We start from the raw sequence: 15,041 nt of genomic DNA on the forward strand, positions 1-15,041 counted from the left end.
TCCAAGGGACTCTCAAGAGTCTTCTCCAACACCACAGTCCAAAAGTATCAATTCTCCAGCACTCAGCTTTCTTCACAGTCCAACTCTCACATTCATACATGACTACTGGAAAAATCATAGCCTTGACTAGACGGACCTTTGTTAGAAAAGCAATGTCTCTGTTTTTGAATATGCTATCTAGGTTGCTCATAACTTTCCTTCCAAGGAGTATGAGTCTTAATTTCATGGCTGCATGAAATTTCATCACTGCATCTGCAGTGATTTTGGAGCCCCCAAAATTAGAGTCTGACACTGTTTCCACCGTTTCCCCTCTATTTCCCATGAAGTAATGGGGCCAGATGCCATGATCTTCGTTTTCTGAATGTTGAGCTTTAAGCCAACTTTTTCATTCTCCTCTTTCACTTTCATCAAGAGGCTTTTAGTTCCTCTTCACTTTCTGCCAGAAGGGTGGTGTCGTCTGCATATCTGAGGTTATTGATATTTCTCCCGACAATCTTGATTCCACCTTATGCTTCTTCCAGTCCAGCGTTTCTCATGATGTACTCTGCACAGAAGTTAAATAAGCAGGGTGACAATATACAGCCTTGGCGTACCCCTTTTCCTATTTGGAACCAGTCTGTTCTTCCACGTCCAGTTCTAACTGTTGCTTCCTGAACTGCATATAGGTTTTTCAAGAGGCAGGTCAGGTGGTCTGGGATTCCCATCTCTTGAAGAATTTTCCACAATTTATTGTGATCCACACAGTCAAAGGCTTTGGCATAGTCAAGCAGAAATCGATGTTTTTCTGGAACTCTTGCTTTTTCGATGATCCAGCAGATGTTGGCAATTTGATCTCTGGTTCCTCTGCCTTTTGGCATAGTCAATAAAGCAGAAATAGATGTTTTTCTGGAACTCTCTTGCTTTTCGATGATCCAGCGGATGTTGGCAATTTGATCTCTGGTTCCTCTGCCTTTTCTAAAACCAGCTTGAACATCTGGAAGTTCATGGTTCACATATTGCTGAAGCCTGGCTTGGAGAATTTTGAGCATTACTTTTCTAGTGTGTGAGATGAGTGCAGTTGTGCAGTATTTTGAGTATTCTTTGGCATTGCCTTTTTTGGGGATTGGAATGAAGACTGACCTTTTCCAGTCCTGTGGCTACTGCTGAGTTTTCCAAATTTGCTGGCATATTGAGTGCAGCACTTTCACAGCGTCATCTTTCAGGATTTGAAACAGATCAACTGGAATTCCATCACCTCCACTAGCTTTGTTCGTAGTGATGCTTTCTAAGGCCCACTTGACTTCACATTCCAGGATGTCTGGCTCTAGGTGAGTGATCACACCATCGTGGTTATCTGGGTCATGAAGCTCTTTTCTGAACAGTTCTTCTGTGTATTCTTGCCACCCCTTCTTAATATCTTCTGCTTCTGTTAGGTCCATACCATTTCTGTCCTTTATCGAGCCCATCTTTGCATGAAATGTTTCCTTGGTATCTCTAATTTTCTTGAAGAGATCTCTAGTCTTTCCCATTCGTTGTTTTCCTCTATTTCTTTGCACTGATCACTGAGGAAGGCTTTCTTATCTCTTGCTATTCTTTGGAACTCTACATTCAGATGCTTATATCTTTTCTTCTCTCCTTTGCTTTTCACTTATCTTCTTTTCACAGCTATTTTTAAGGCCTCCTCAGAGAGCCATTTTGCTTTTTTGCATTTTTCCATGGGGATGGTCTTGATCCCTGTCTCCTGTAGAATGTCATGAACCTCCATCTATAGTTCATCAGGCACTCTATCTATCAGATCTAGTCCCTTAAATCTATTTCTCACTTCTACTGTATAATCATAAGAGATTTGATTTAGGTCATACCTGAATAGTCTAGTGGTTTTCCCTGCTTTCTTCAATTTAAGTCTGAATTCAGCAATAAGGAGTTTATGATCTGAGCCACAATATGCTCCCGGTCTTGTTTTTGCTGACTATATAGAGCTTCTCCATCTTTGGCTGCAAAGAATATAATCAATCTGATTTCAGTGTTGACCATCTGGTGATGTCCATGTGTAGAGTCTTCACTTGTGTTCTTGGAAGAGGGTGTTTGCTATGACCAGTGTGTTCTCTTGGCAAAACTCTATTAGCCTTTGCCCTGCTTCATTCCATACTCAAAGGCCAAATTTGCCTGTGTTTCTTGACTTCCTACTATTAAGTATTATATAACAGTGTATCCTGCCTGGGGACAAGTCTCTGGATTAAACCTTCTGGCTAATCCTGTTACGTAAATGATGGGAGGAGGTCTGGTGAGGTCTTTACAACCTCCAGACATTCTTTTGATTCATTGGAGAGTATATAATTCCCCTGTTAACACTAGCAAGGGGGTATTCTTTCTGCCCCCCTTCTGATGCCTATGTCAGAAGTTTTCTTTATCACCTTTACACTTTAATAAAAATTATTACACAAAAGCTCTGAGCGATCAAGCCTCGTCTCTGGCCCCGAATTGAATTCTTCTCCTCCAGAGGCCAAGAATCCTGGCATCTTTTCGTGGATCAGCAACAACCTTTCAATTATAGGGGACTGGAATGCAAAAGCAGGAAATCAAGAAATACCTAAATAACAGGAAAATCAAAATCAGTATTTGCCTGTTACTCCAGGTGTTTCTTGACTTCCTACTTTTGCATTCCAGTCCCCTATAATGAAAAGGACATCTTTTTTTAGGTGTTAGTTATAAACGGTTTTGTAGGTCTTCATAGAACTGTTCAACTTCAGCTTCTTCAGCATTACTGGTTGGGGCATAGACTTGGATTACTGTGTGTATTGAATGGTTTGCCTTGGAAACGAACAGAGATCATTCTGTCGTTTTTGAGATTGCATCCCAGTACTGCATTTCGGACTCTTTTGTTGACCATGATGGCTACTCCATTTCTTCTAAGGAATTCCTGCCCACAGGAGTAGATATAATGGTCATCTAAGTTAAATTCACCCATTCCAGTCCATTTTAGTTCGCTGATTCCTAGAATGTCAACGTTCACTCTTGCCATCTCCTGTTTAACCACTTCCAATTTGCCTTGATTCATTGACCTAACATTCCAGGTTCCTATAGCAATGGCACCCCACTCCAGTACTCTTGCCTGGAAAATCCTATGGATGGAGGAGCCTGGTAGGCTGCAGTCCATGGGGTCACTAAGAGTCAGACACGACTGAGCGACTTCACTTTCACTTTTCACTTTCATGCATTGGAAAAGGAAATGGCAACCCACTCCAGTGTTCTTACCTGGAGAATCCCAGGGACGGGGGAGCCTGGTGGGCTGCCGTCTATGGGATCGTACAGAGTCGGACACGACTGAAGTGACTTAGCAGCAGTAGTAGCAGCATGCGATATTGCTCTTTACAGCATTGGACCTTGCTTCTATCACCAGTCACATCCACAAATGGGTATTGTTTTTGCTTTGGCTCCATCCCTTCAATCTTTCTGGAGTCATTTCTCCACTGATCTCCAGTAGCATATTGGGCACTGACCTGGGGAGTTCCTCTTTCAGTATCCTATCATTTTGCCTTTTCATACTGTTCATAGGGTTCTCAAGGCAAGAATACTGAAGTGGTTTGCCGTTCCCTTCTCCAGTGGACCACATTTTGTCAGACCTCTCCTCCATGACCCCTCCGTCTTGGGTGGCCCCACACAGCATGGCTTAGTTTCATTGAATTAGACACAGCTGTGTCCATGTGATCAGATTGAGTAGTTTTCTGTGATTATGGTTTCAGTGTGTTTGCCCTCTGATGCCTTCTAGCACCACCTACCATCTTACTTGGGTTTCTCTTACCTTGGACATTGCTCCAGCAAAGCACAACCACTGTTCCTTACCTTAGACGAGGAGCTTGTGAGACCATCACAAAACACCTAACATTCATGTCATTAGACTTTTGGAGATGAGGAGAAAAGAGCAAGGTTGAAAAAGTATTAAAGAAATAATGGGTGAAAAGTACCCAAATTTAGCAAGAGACTTAAATAACCAATGGATTTAAGATTCTGAGTGAATCTCAAACAGGATAAACCTAAAGAAATCTATACCAATATCCATCATAGTTAAACTAAACACAAAAATACCTTAAAAGCATCCAGAGAGAACTGACATCTTTCCTGTAGGAGGAGAACAGTCCAAATGATAGCAAATTTCTTATCAGAAATTGTGGAGGCGTAAAAATATTTTTCGAGTGCTGACAAAAAAGGAACTGTAAACCCAGAATTCTATACCTTAGTGGAAATACCCTTAGAAATGACAGGAAAATGAAGATATTTTCAGATGAAAGAAAACTAAGAATATTTTTAACAAGCATACTTATCCTAAAAGAATAACTGAAGAAAATTCTCTAAACTGGAAGGGTACAACAAAAGACAGAACTTTATAATATCAGGAAAAAAGAAAGAACACAGCAAAAATATGAGTAAATACAACAGGCTTTCATTTTCCTCTTGAGTTTTCTAAATTATGTTTGATAATTGAAGCAAAAAATTATAACACTGTTTGATGCTGTAATTTTCCTTTTACATACATATATAAATATACAGAAGAAATATTTAAGACAGTTTTAATATAAATGGGGAAGGGCAAAGGAAGGTATGGTATCTACAGTTAACTCAAACTACTAAGACGATGACACCAGTAAACTGATAAGTGATGGAGATACAATATCTAGACCCAAAGACTTGAAAATGTATACAAATATGTACACATAAAAAACACTATAGATAAATCAAACTAGAATTCTCCTAATGCTCAAGTAACTCAGGAAGGGAGGAAAAATGAGACAACTTGGGGAAGAGGTGGTGCTGGAGAACAAAGCAAACAAAACAAGATTTAAAATGACAGATTGAAGCCTAAACATGTAAATAATTATGTTAAAGTAAATGGTTTGAGTACACTAATTCAATGACAGAGATTGACAGAAGTGGCTAAAAAACACAGCTTTGTTGTCCACGAACAAGTAACTTCAAATATAATCATATAGTCAAGTAAAAAGTTAGAAGACAGAAAAAGATATAATATGTAAACATTCAGTTCAGTTCAGTCGCTCAGTCGTGTCTGACTCTTTGTGACCCCATGAACCGCAGCACACCAGGCCTCCCTGTCCATCACCAACTCTCGGAGTTTACTCAAACTCAACTCCATTGAGTCGATGATGCCATCTAACCATCTCATCTTCTGTCATCCCCTTCTCCTCCTGCCTTTAATCTTTCTGAAATTCAGGGTCTTTTCAAATGAGTCAGCTCTTCGCATCAGGTGGCCAAAATATTGGAGTTTCAGCTCCATTAGTCCTTCCAATGAACACCCAGGACTGATCTGCTTTAGGATGGACTGGTTGGATCTCCTTGCAGTCCAAGGGACTCTCAAGAGTCTTCTCCTACACCACAGTTCAAAAGCATCAATTCGTAGGCACTCAGCTATCTTTACAGTCAAACTCTGACATCCATACATGACCACTGGAAAAACCATAGCTTTGACTAGACAGATTTTGTTGACAAAGTAATATCTCTGCTTTTAAATATGCTGTCTAGGATGGTCATAACCTTCCTTCCAAGGCATAAGTGTCTTAATTTCATGGCTGCAATCACCATCTGCAGTGATTTTGGAGTCCCCAAAAATAAAGTTAGCCACCGTTTCCACTGTTTCCCCATCTATTTTCCATGAAGTGATTGGACCGGATGCCATGATCTTAGTTTTTTTGAATGTTGAATTTTAAGTCAACTTTTTCACTCTCCTCTTTCACTTTCATCAAGAGGCTCTTTAGTTCTTCACTTTGTGCCATAAGGGTGGTGTCATCTGCATATCTGAGGTTATTGATATTTTTCACAGCAATCTTGATTCCAGCTTGTGCTTCATCCAGCCCAGCATTTCTCATGATGTACTCTGCATGTAAGTTAAATAAGCAGGGGACAATATACAGCCTTGACGTACTCCTTTTCCTATTTGGAACCAGTCTGTTGTTCCATGTCCAGTTCTAACTGTTGCTTCTTGACCTGCATACAGGTTTGAGAAGTTTCTCAAGAGGCTGGTCAGGTGGTCTGGTATTCCCATCTCTTCCAGAATTTTCCACAGTTTCTTGTGATCCACACAGTCAAAGGCTTTCGCATAGTCAATAAAGCAGAAATAGATGTTTTTCTGGAACTCTCTTGCTTTTTCCATGATCCATCAGATGTTGGCAATTTGATCTCTGGTTCTAAAACCAGCTTGAACATCTGGAAGTTCACAGTTCATGTACTGTTGAAGCCTGGCTTGGAGAATTTTGAGTATTACTTTACTAGCATGTGAGATGAATGCAACTGTGTGGTAGTTTGAGCATTCTTTGGCATTGTCTTTCTTTGGGATTGAAATGAAAATTGACTTGTTCCAGTCCTGTGGCCACTGCTGAGTTTTCCAAATTTGCTGGCATATTGAGTGCAGCACTTTCACAGCATCATCTTTCAGGATTTGAAATAGGTCACCTGGAATTCTATCACCTCCATTAGCTTTGTTCGTAGTGATGCTTCCTAAGGCCCACTTGACTTCACATTCCAGGATGTCTGGCTCTAGGTGAGTGATCAGACTATCGTGATTATCTGGGTTGTGAAGGTCTTTTTTGTATAGTTCTTCTGTGTATTCTTGCCACCTCTTCTTAATATCTTCTGCTTCTGTTAGGTCCATACCATTTCTGTCCTTTATCGAGCCCATCTTTGCATGAAATGTTCCCTTGGTATCTCTAATTTTCTTGAAGAGATCTTTAGTCTTTCCTATTCTATTGTTTTCCTCTATTTCTTTGCATTGATCACTGAGGAAGGCTTTCTTATCTCTCCTTGCTATTCTTTGGAACTCTGTATTCAAATGGGTATATCTTTCCGTCTCTCCTTTGCGTTACTCTTCTCTTCTTTTCTCAGCTATTTTTAAGGCCTCCTCAGACAGCCATTTTGCTTTTTTGCATTTCTTTTCCATGGGGATGGTCTTGATCCCTGTCTCCTGTAGAATGTCACGAACTTCCGTCCATAGCTCATCAGGCACTCTGTCTATCAGGTCGAGTCCCTTAAGTATTTGTCACATCCACTGTATAATGATAAGGGATTTGATTTAGGTCATACCTGAATAGTCTAGTGGTTTTCCCCACTTTCTTCAATTTAAGTATAAATTTGGGATTCCCTTGTAGCTCAGTTGGTACAGAAGCTGCCCACAGTGCAGGAGACCCAGGTTTGATTCCTGGTTCAGAAGATCCCCTGGAGGAGGAAATGGCAACCCATTCCAGTATCCTTGCCTGGAAAATCTCACGGACAGAGGAGCCTGGTGGGCTGCAGTCCATGGGGTTGCAGAGTCGGGCATGACTGAGTGACTAACACTGTGGCAATAAGGAGTTCATGATCTGAGCCACAGTCAGCTCCTGGTCTTTTTTCGCTGACTATATAGAGCTTCTCCATCTTTGGCTGCAAAGAATATAATCCATCTGATTTTGGTATCAAAAGTATTGCTACCTTATTACTACCAGATGGAGAGAGAAGTCCAGATGCCACACGTGGCCTGTCTTGACACTGGATAGGAGGGGATGGTTTCTCATTACTACTGGATGTAGATGTTCTGGCTCCACACATGGCCTATGATGACACTGTGGCTAGAGGAGGTCTCATTAATGCTGGGTGATGGTGAAAGTCCTGACTCTCCACAAAGTAGCCACTGCACTGGGGTAGGGGGATGGTAGAGAATGCTCATTACTAGTGATGGAGTCCAGGCTCTTTACTTAGCCTTCTCTGACACTACCCTGGCAAGAGTATTAGGGCACCTTATTTTAGGAAATTGAGGCTCCTTCCTTAGCCTTTGCTTGTTGGGTATTGCCACAGTTTGTTTGTTTTTGTTTTTTTTTTTTCTGTGATATTTGGCTTGGGTAGAGAATTTGGTTTCTATAAGTTTTCTATCTTGCAAGGCTTCCCCTTTCCTACAGCTGTGTCTAGAGAGAGGCTTTTCTTGAGACTTCAAGACACATCTGTCTGTGTCTACTGATGTTTCTGAAATCTTTAGCATCAGTTCTGTAATATATAAGCCAAAAATAAAACCTATTCACCACTTTGATACTCCTTAAGTCTCAAGGTCCCCAGCCTGTCTGATTTCTTTTTCTACCAATCAAGGTCATCTTATGTCTGTTTGATAAGAAATAGCTTTGCCAAATCTACTTGATATATTACTTCCCCTGTACTTGATCTCTGAATTCTAACAATCTGGAGTGGAGCCTCAGATTGTTTTAAAACATATCCACAAAAGTGTTGGCCATCTTCCCTTTAAGAAGTCTGATCTGTTTCATTTGTTATTGTTTCAAGGTTTTTTCCTCATTCTTTTGTTTGGAAAAAATTCTAGTCTTCTCATTTTGCTTAACTTCTCTGTCTCTGTAACATTAGGTAAAATAGTTATCTATCCCAGTCTTAAAGGGGTTTGGGAGCATCAGTTCAGTTCAGTTCAGTCACTCAGTCGTGTCTGCATGAACAACCCCATGCAACCCCATGAACCACAGCACGCCAGGCCTCCCTGTCCATCACCAACTCCCAGAGTCCACCCAAACCCATGTCCATCGAGTCGGTGATGCCATCCAACCATCTTATCCTCTGTCATCCCCTTCTCCTCCTGCCTTCAATCTTTCCCAGCATCAGGGTCTTTTCAAATGAGTCAGCTCTCCGCATCAGGTGGCCTAAGTATTGGAGTTTCAGCTTCAACATCAGTCCTTCCAATGAACACCCAGGACTGATGTCCTTTAGGATGGACTGGTTAGATCTCCTTGCAGTCCAAGGGACTCTCAAGCGTCTTCTCCAACACCACAGTTCAAAAGCATCAATTCTTCAGCACTCAGCTTTCTTTATAGTTCAACTCTCACATCCATACATGACTACTAGCAAAACCATCGCCTTGACTAGATGGACCTTTTTTGGCAAAGTAATATCTCTGCTTTTTAATATGCTGTCTAGGTTGGTCATAACTTTCCTTCCAAGGAGCAAGTGTCTTTTAATTTCAAGGCTGCAGCATCTCATCTCTGTTCGGTATATGTATGCTTGGCGGCTTTGGTGAGATAGCTGGACCTGAAGTGAGCACTGATCACATCTCCTAGGGCGTGCTGGTGATAGCTTATGATGTTGGATTTGTGATCTCCAAAGAAGAAAATTTAGCTTTGGGACCAGGAAGCAGGCTTGATCACTGAGTTTTTGTGTGGCAGAAGTTTTACAGTAAGAAAAAACAGAGAAAGCTTTGGACATAGACATCAGAAGGGGGACAGAGAGTGCCCCCCTCGCCAGTCTTATCAAGGCCTTATGGACTTCTTACCAGACCCACTCCCACAACATATGTCTTAAGATAACAAGGTTAGTCAGAAGGTACTTGCGAAGGAAAAACATGTCCTCAAGCAAGAAACATTGTTGTTATATAATTGTTAGTACAGAGCTTAAGGAAAAACAAAGACTAAAGCATTTGCTTACAATGCTGGAGACCAGGGTTCAATCCCTGGGTCGGGAAGATACTCTGGAGAAGGAAATGGCAACCCACTCCAGTACTCTTGCCTGGAAAATCCCATGAACAGAGAAGCCTGGTAGGCTACAGTCCATGGGGTAACAAAGAGTCCAACACGACTGAGCGACTTTACTTCCCTTAAGGAAAAACATACCCTTGAGCAAAATGAGCTGTTGTGTTGTATAATCATTAGCTACAGTGTCAGACTTTATTTTTGGGGGCTCCAAAATCACTGCAGATAGTGATTGCAGCCATGAAATTAAAAGATGCTTACTCCTTGGAAAGAAAGTTATGACCAATCTAGATAGTATATTCAAAAGCAGAGACATTACTTTGCCGACTAAGGTCCGTCTAGTCAAGGCTATGGTTTTTCCTGTGGTCATGTATGGATGTGAGAGTTGGACTGTGAAGAAGGCTGAGCGCCGAAGAATTGATGCTTTTGAACTGTGGTGTTGGAGAAGACTCTTGAGAGTCCCTTGGACTGCAAGGAGGTCCAAGCAGTCCATTCTGAAGGAGATCAGCCCTGGGATTTCTTTGGAAGGAATGATGTTAAAGCTGAAGCTCCAGTACTTTGGCCACCTCATGCGAAGAGTTGACTCATTGGAAAAGACTCTGATGCTGGGAGGGATTGGGGGCAGGAGGAGAAGGGGACGACTGAGGATGAGATGGCTGGATGGCATCACGGACTCAATGGACGTGAGTCTGAGTGAACTCCGGGAGATGGTGATAGACAGGGAGGCCTGGCATGCTGCGATTCATGGGGTCGCAAAGAGTCGAACACAACTGAGCGACTGAACTGAACTGAACTGAACTGGGCTTAAAGAAAGTTAGTCTTAAAGATGGTTGTCAGAACAACTCAGAGTTTAAGAAAAAACGTCTGATGTTAATAAGCTAGGACAAGCAATATAGAAAAAATATTTGTCCCTTTTACCTTGAAAACCGTGGACCCCTTTTTCTTCTCCTCGAGGGCCCTGGACTCCTTATCAACCTACCTAAGAATTAGCTCTCTCAATGGTAGCTATCACTTTTCTGGGGCTGGAGATGGAGAGGCTAGAGACAGAGCCATGTGTAAGTTGGGGATTCTCCTATGCTCAGTGGGTGTCACTACCTATCAGGGCAGTATAGGATCCCAATACGTAGAAGCCCTGAGAATTAGGTCTGAGCTGATTTTGTTCCTTCTAAGCATGAGATCTCTCCCCTCCCAGTAACAGCATCTTCGTCTCAGAGGGAAGCAGAGCTGAAGCAAGAGGGGCCAGAGTGAATACCTAGTGCTATATAAGTCTTTCATTTCTTTCAGCAATGTTTTATAGCTTTCAGTATACAAGTTCTTTACTTTATTTATTAAGTTCAGTTCAGTTTAGTCACTCAGTCGTGTCTGACTCTTTGCAACCCCATGAATTGCAGCCCACCAGGCTTCCCTGTCCATCACAACTCCCGGAATTCACTCAAACTCACGTCCGTCAAGTCGGTGATGCCATCCAGCCATTTCATCCTCTGTTGTCCCCTTCTCCTCCTGCCCCCAATCCCTAAATATTTTATTCTTTTTGATGCTATTATAAGAGGAATTATTTTTTAAATTTAATTTTTAGATTATTTATTGCTGCTGCTGCTAAGCCACTTCAGTCATGTCCGACTCTGTGCAACCCCATAGATGGCAGCCCACCAGGCTCCATCGTCCCTGGGATTCTCCAGGCAAGAACACTGGAGTGGGTAGTGTAAAGCAATACAATTACTTGTTGTATATTGATCTTATATCATGCAACCTTGCTGAACTTTATTATTTCTATTATTTTTTAGTGTATTCTTTAGAACTTTTGATATACAAGATCACGTCATCTACATGGTATTACTTCTTCCCTTCTAATCTGGATGTCTTTTACTTCTTTTTCTTATCTGTCTCAGCTTAAGCCCCTAGTACTATGTTGATTCTTGTGTGTTAGTACCTCAGTCATGTCCAACTCTTTGCAATCTCATGGTCTGTAGCCCACCAGGCTTCTCTGTCCATGGAATTCTCCAGGTAAGAATACTGGAATGAGTAGGCATTTCCTTCTCCAGGGGATCTCCCTGACCCAGGGATGAAACCCAGGTCTCCTACACTGCAGGCAGATTCTTTGCCGTCTGACCCACCAGGAAAGCACAATGTCACTTAGAAATGGTAAAAGACATCTTCACCATGCTTGTGTTCTTAGGGGCAAATATTCAGTCTCTCCATTAAACATGATGTTAGTTATGGGTTTTTCACAGACGTCCTTTATCAGGTGGAAGAACCTATTGAGGTTCTATTTTGTTGAGTTCTTTCAAATGCTGTCTCTGGGTCTATTAATATGATCAAGTAATTTTTGCTTTTTATTCTATTGATATGGATTATAATGTTAATTGAACGTCAAATGTGAAATCAATCTTGCATTCCTGGGACAAATTCTACTTTGTCAAGGTGTTTAATTCTTTATTGTATCTTGCTGGATTTGGCTTCCAAGTATTTTGTGGAGGATTTATTATGTTTCTAACTGATATTTCCTATCCTTTTCATAGGGGGTAAAGTACAATGCATGCAAATATGGTCAGCCAAATCATTGCATTTGAGAGTTCACTGAGTGTTAAAGATAATTCTTAAGGTCCTATGTAGCAATTTGTATTTTGCTAAAGCTTATTTTGCCATGAACATGTTTAAATCATAGGCTACAAGTGTCACTTAACTAGCGAGATTAGTCAAAAAATAAGCTTTCAAATTCCCAAATAGCTTTATCCTCTAATCTTGTTTTATCGGGCATTTGGGGGGCAAAATTATATGCTAGAATTCCATACCTCATGTGAAGTTCATTCCTCTCAATGTCCAGTTTTGGTAGAAGCTTATTAAAACACACCAAAAAACACCTGTCCAAAATCAAGAAAAATTGAAAAGAATTAAAACATTTATTGGAATCTCTCAAAAAATATCAGATGGGATCCAATTCAAATTCCAACAATAAAAAAAGTTCTTAAAATCATCACCCCTTTCCCATTCCTTTCCATTAAATTCCTCACAGGAACCAATTTTAAGATTTCCAGTATCCATTCATTTTACCTTTTAGTAGAGAAATAGCATATATGTGGCTCACAGGCCAAATTTGGCCTATGCATACATTTAATTCGATACATGTTTTTAAAATAAATTTAATTTGTTGTCAACATTGGTAAATTGAGAAATGATACATAAAAATCTGATGTATCTGATGTCCCTTGAAAAATCTGAAAGTTTGGCTAAATGTTGCCTTCATTTTATAACTGGCTAGTGGTAAACAGTGACTGCCTCCTTCAAATATGACATGTCCTTTCAATCTGCTACTGTCTTTACCACTCCCTATTATATTACAGAGGATCAATTTTATTATTTATGATGTAGGCCTATCCTCTGTAGACACTGGAGTTTGTGACCTTTTCATGCTATCATTTTCAATGTAAATTAGTCTTTCTAGGATTCCTTTCAATTTTGCAACTTTTTCTATTTATTATATTAAATTGTAAAACAAAAGTTCTGAGAGCCCCAAGGACCGTTTGAGAACTGTCAAGAGTCCAGAGATGAGCTATCGCCTTCTGGGCACTATAAGCATAATAAAATCCTTGTAGAGATCTCTATCTGTTAGAAAGGAGGGGTAAACTCAAAAGCTGGTTACAGTAGCTTTGTATATGTAAGACATCTAGTGAAAAAGCAAAGCGCAGCTCTCAGAAAGAATAAAGAGAAAGCAGGGCTGTCTGTGCCCATGATTGTTAGAAAAGTTGTTGCTAAGTTGTGGCCAACTCTTTTGAGATCCCATGGACTGCTGCCTGCCAGGGTCCTCTGTGCCATAGGATTTCCTAGGCAAGAATACTGGAATGGGTTGCCATTTCCCTCTCCAGGGGATCTTCCCAACCCAGAGATTGAACCACATCTCCTGCATTGGTAGATTCTTGACTACCAAGCCACCTGGGAAGCCCCTGTTAGAAAAGTACATGTGTGCTAAGTCACTTCAACTGTGTCCAACTCTTTGCGACCCCAGGGACTGTAGCCTGCCAGGCTCCTCTGTCCATGGGATTTTCAAGGCAAGAGTCCTGGAGTGGGTTCCCATTTCCTAGACCCAGGCATCCCAGGGATCAACTCAAGACTCTAATGTCTCCTGCAACGGCAGACAGGTTCTTTACCACTAATGCCACCTGGTTAGAGAAGTAGTGATTTACAAAATAGGAAAAAAGAAGAGGGGATGGAGAAAGAAAATAGGTATTACAGTAATATTAATGGGACCTATGTGAAGGAATTACAATGTTAATGACTTACCATAAATGACACAATTCATACAGATATATGAATTGAGAGATACTACTTTTTCCAGAAGTGGCTCCTATAGGGTTGTGTAAATTTTTGACTGTGGGGGGAAAACCTTGTGCTTACTTCAGTCTGTTTCTTTACTCTGCCCTTTAAATTTTTATTTATATTTCTCATAGACTTTAATTACCTTAGAGTTACTGAAACAACTGTATATTTAATGGTTACTACAATTAATATTCTTTCTAAAACATAAAAACTCCCCATCCCTATCAAGAGTGACAGATAATTAAAAGGTCAATCTAAAAATAAGAGCACAAAAGTCAAAATCTGCATTTAGAGTACATGAACATGTTTGGGCTTTTGGATTACATTTCAGTAAACTTCTACCCAACAAGAGACAGTAACGTGATTCACAGAATAAGATGGATGCTGATGGTTCATTTCAGTTGCTCAGTCCTGTCCGACTCTTTGTGACCCCATGAATTGCAGCATGCCAGGCCTCCCTGTCCATCACCAACTCCCGGAGTTCACTCAAACTCATGTCTAACAAGTCAGTGATGTCATCCAGCCATCTCATCCTCAGTCGTCCCCTTCTCCTCCTGCCCCCAATCCCTCCCAGCATCAGAGTCTTTTCCAATGAGTCAACTCTTTGCATGAGGTGGCCAAAGTATTGGAGTTTCAGCTTCAGCATCAGTCCTTCCAAAGAAATCCCAGGGCTGAATTCCTTTAGGATGGACTGGTTGGATCTCCTTGCAGTTCAAGGGACTCTCAAGAGTCTTCTCCAATACCACAGTTCAAAAGCATCAATTCTTCGGTGCTCAGCTTTCTTCACAGTCCAACTCTCACAGCCATACATGACCACAGGAAACACCATAGCCTTGACTAGACGGACCTTTGTTAGAAAAGTAATATCTCTGCTTTTGAATATGCTGTCTAGGTTGGTCATAACTTTCTTTCCAAGGAGTAAGCATCTTTTAATTTCATGGCTGCAATCACCATCTGCAGTGATTTTGGAGCCCAAAAAAATAAAGTCTGACACTGTTTCCACTGTTTCCCCATCTAATTCCCATGAAGTGATGGGACCGGATGCCATGATCTTCGTTTTCTGAATGTTGAGCTTTAAGCCAACTTTTTCACTCTCCACTTTCACAGAGGCTTCTGAGTTCCTCTTCACTTTCTGCCATAAGGGTAGTGTCATCTGCATATCTGAGATTATTGGTATTTCTCCCGGCAATCTTGATTCTAGCTTGTGCTTCTTCCAGCCTGGCATTCTGCATGATGTACTCTGCATGTAAG

The 15,041-nt window shown here is 41.0% G+C and overlaps 1 protein-coding gene across 14 annotated transcripts in view; it reads right to left on the reverse strand.

Moving 5' to 3' along the window:
• FTCDNL1 (formiminotransferase cyclodeaminase N-terminal like) overlaps window positions 1–15,041 on the reverse strand; it is a 95,881-nt gene that overhangs the window by 79,115 nt on the left and 1,725 nt on the right. For all 14 annotated transcript variants that reach the window (XM_060410178.1, XM_060410172.1, XM_060410165.1 and 11 more), the window contains exon 2: window positions 12,269–12,337. The gene's annotated coding sequence lies outside the window, so the exon portion shown is untranslated. The remainder of the gene's footprint in view (window positions 1–12,268; window positions 12,338–15,041) is intronic.

The sequence above is a fragment of the Ovis aries genome, chromosome 2, assembly GCF_016772045.2.
Source record: "Ovis aries strain OAR_USU_Benz2616 breed Rambouillet chromosome 2, ARS-UI_Ramb_v3.0, whole genome shotgun sequence".
NCBI lineage: Eukaryota > Metazoa > Chordata > Mammalia > Artiodactyla > Bovidae > Ovis > Ovis aries.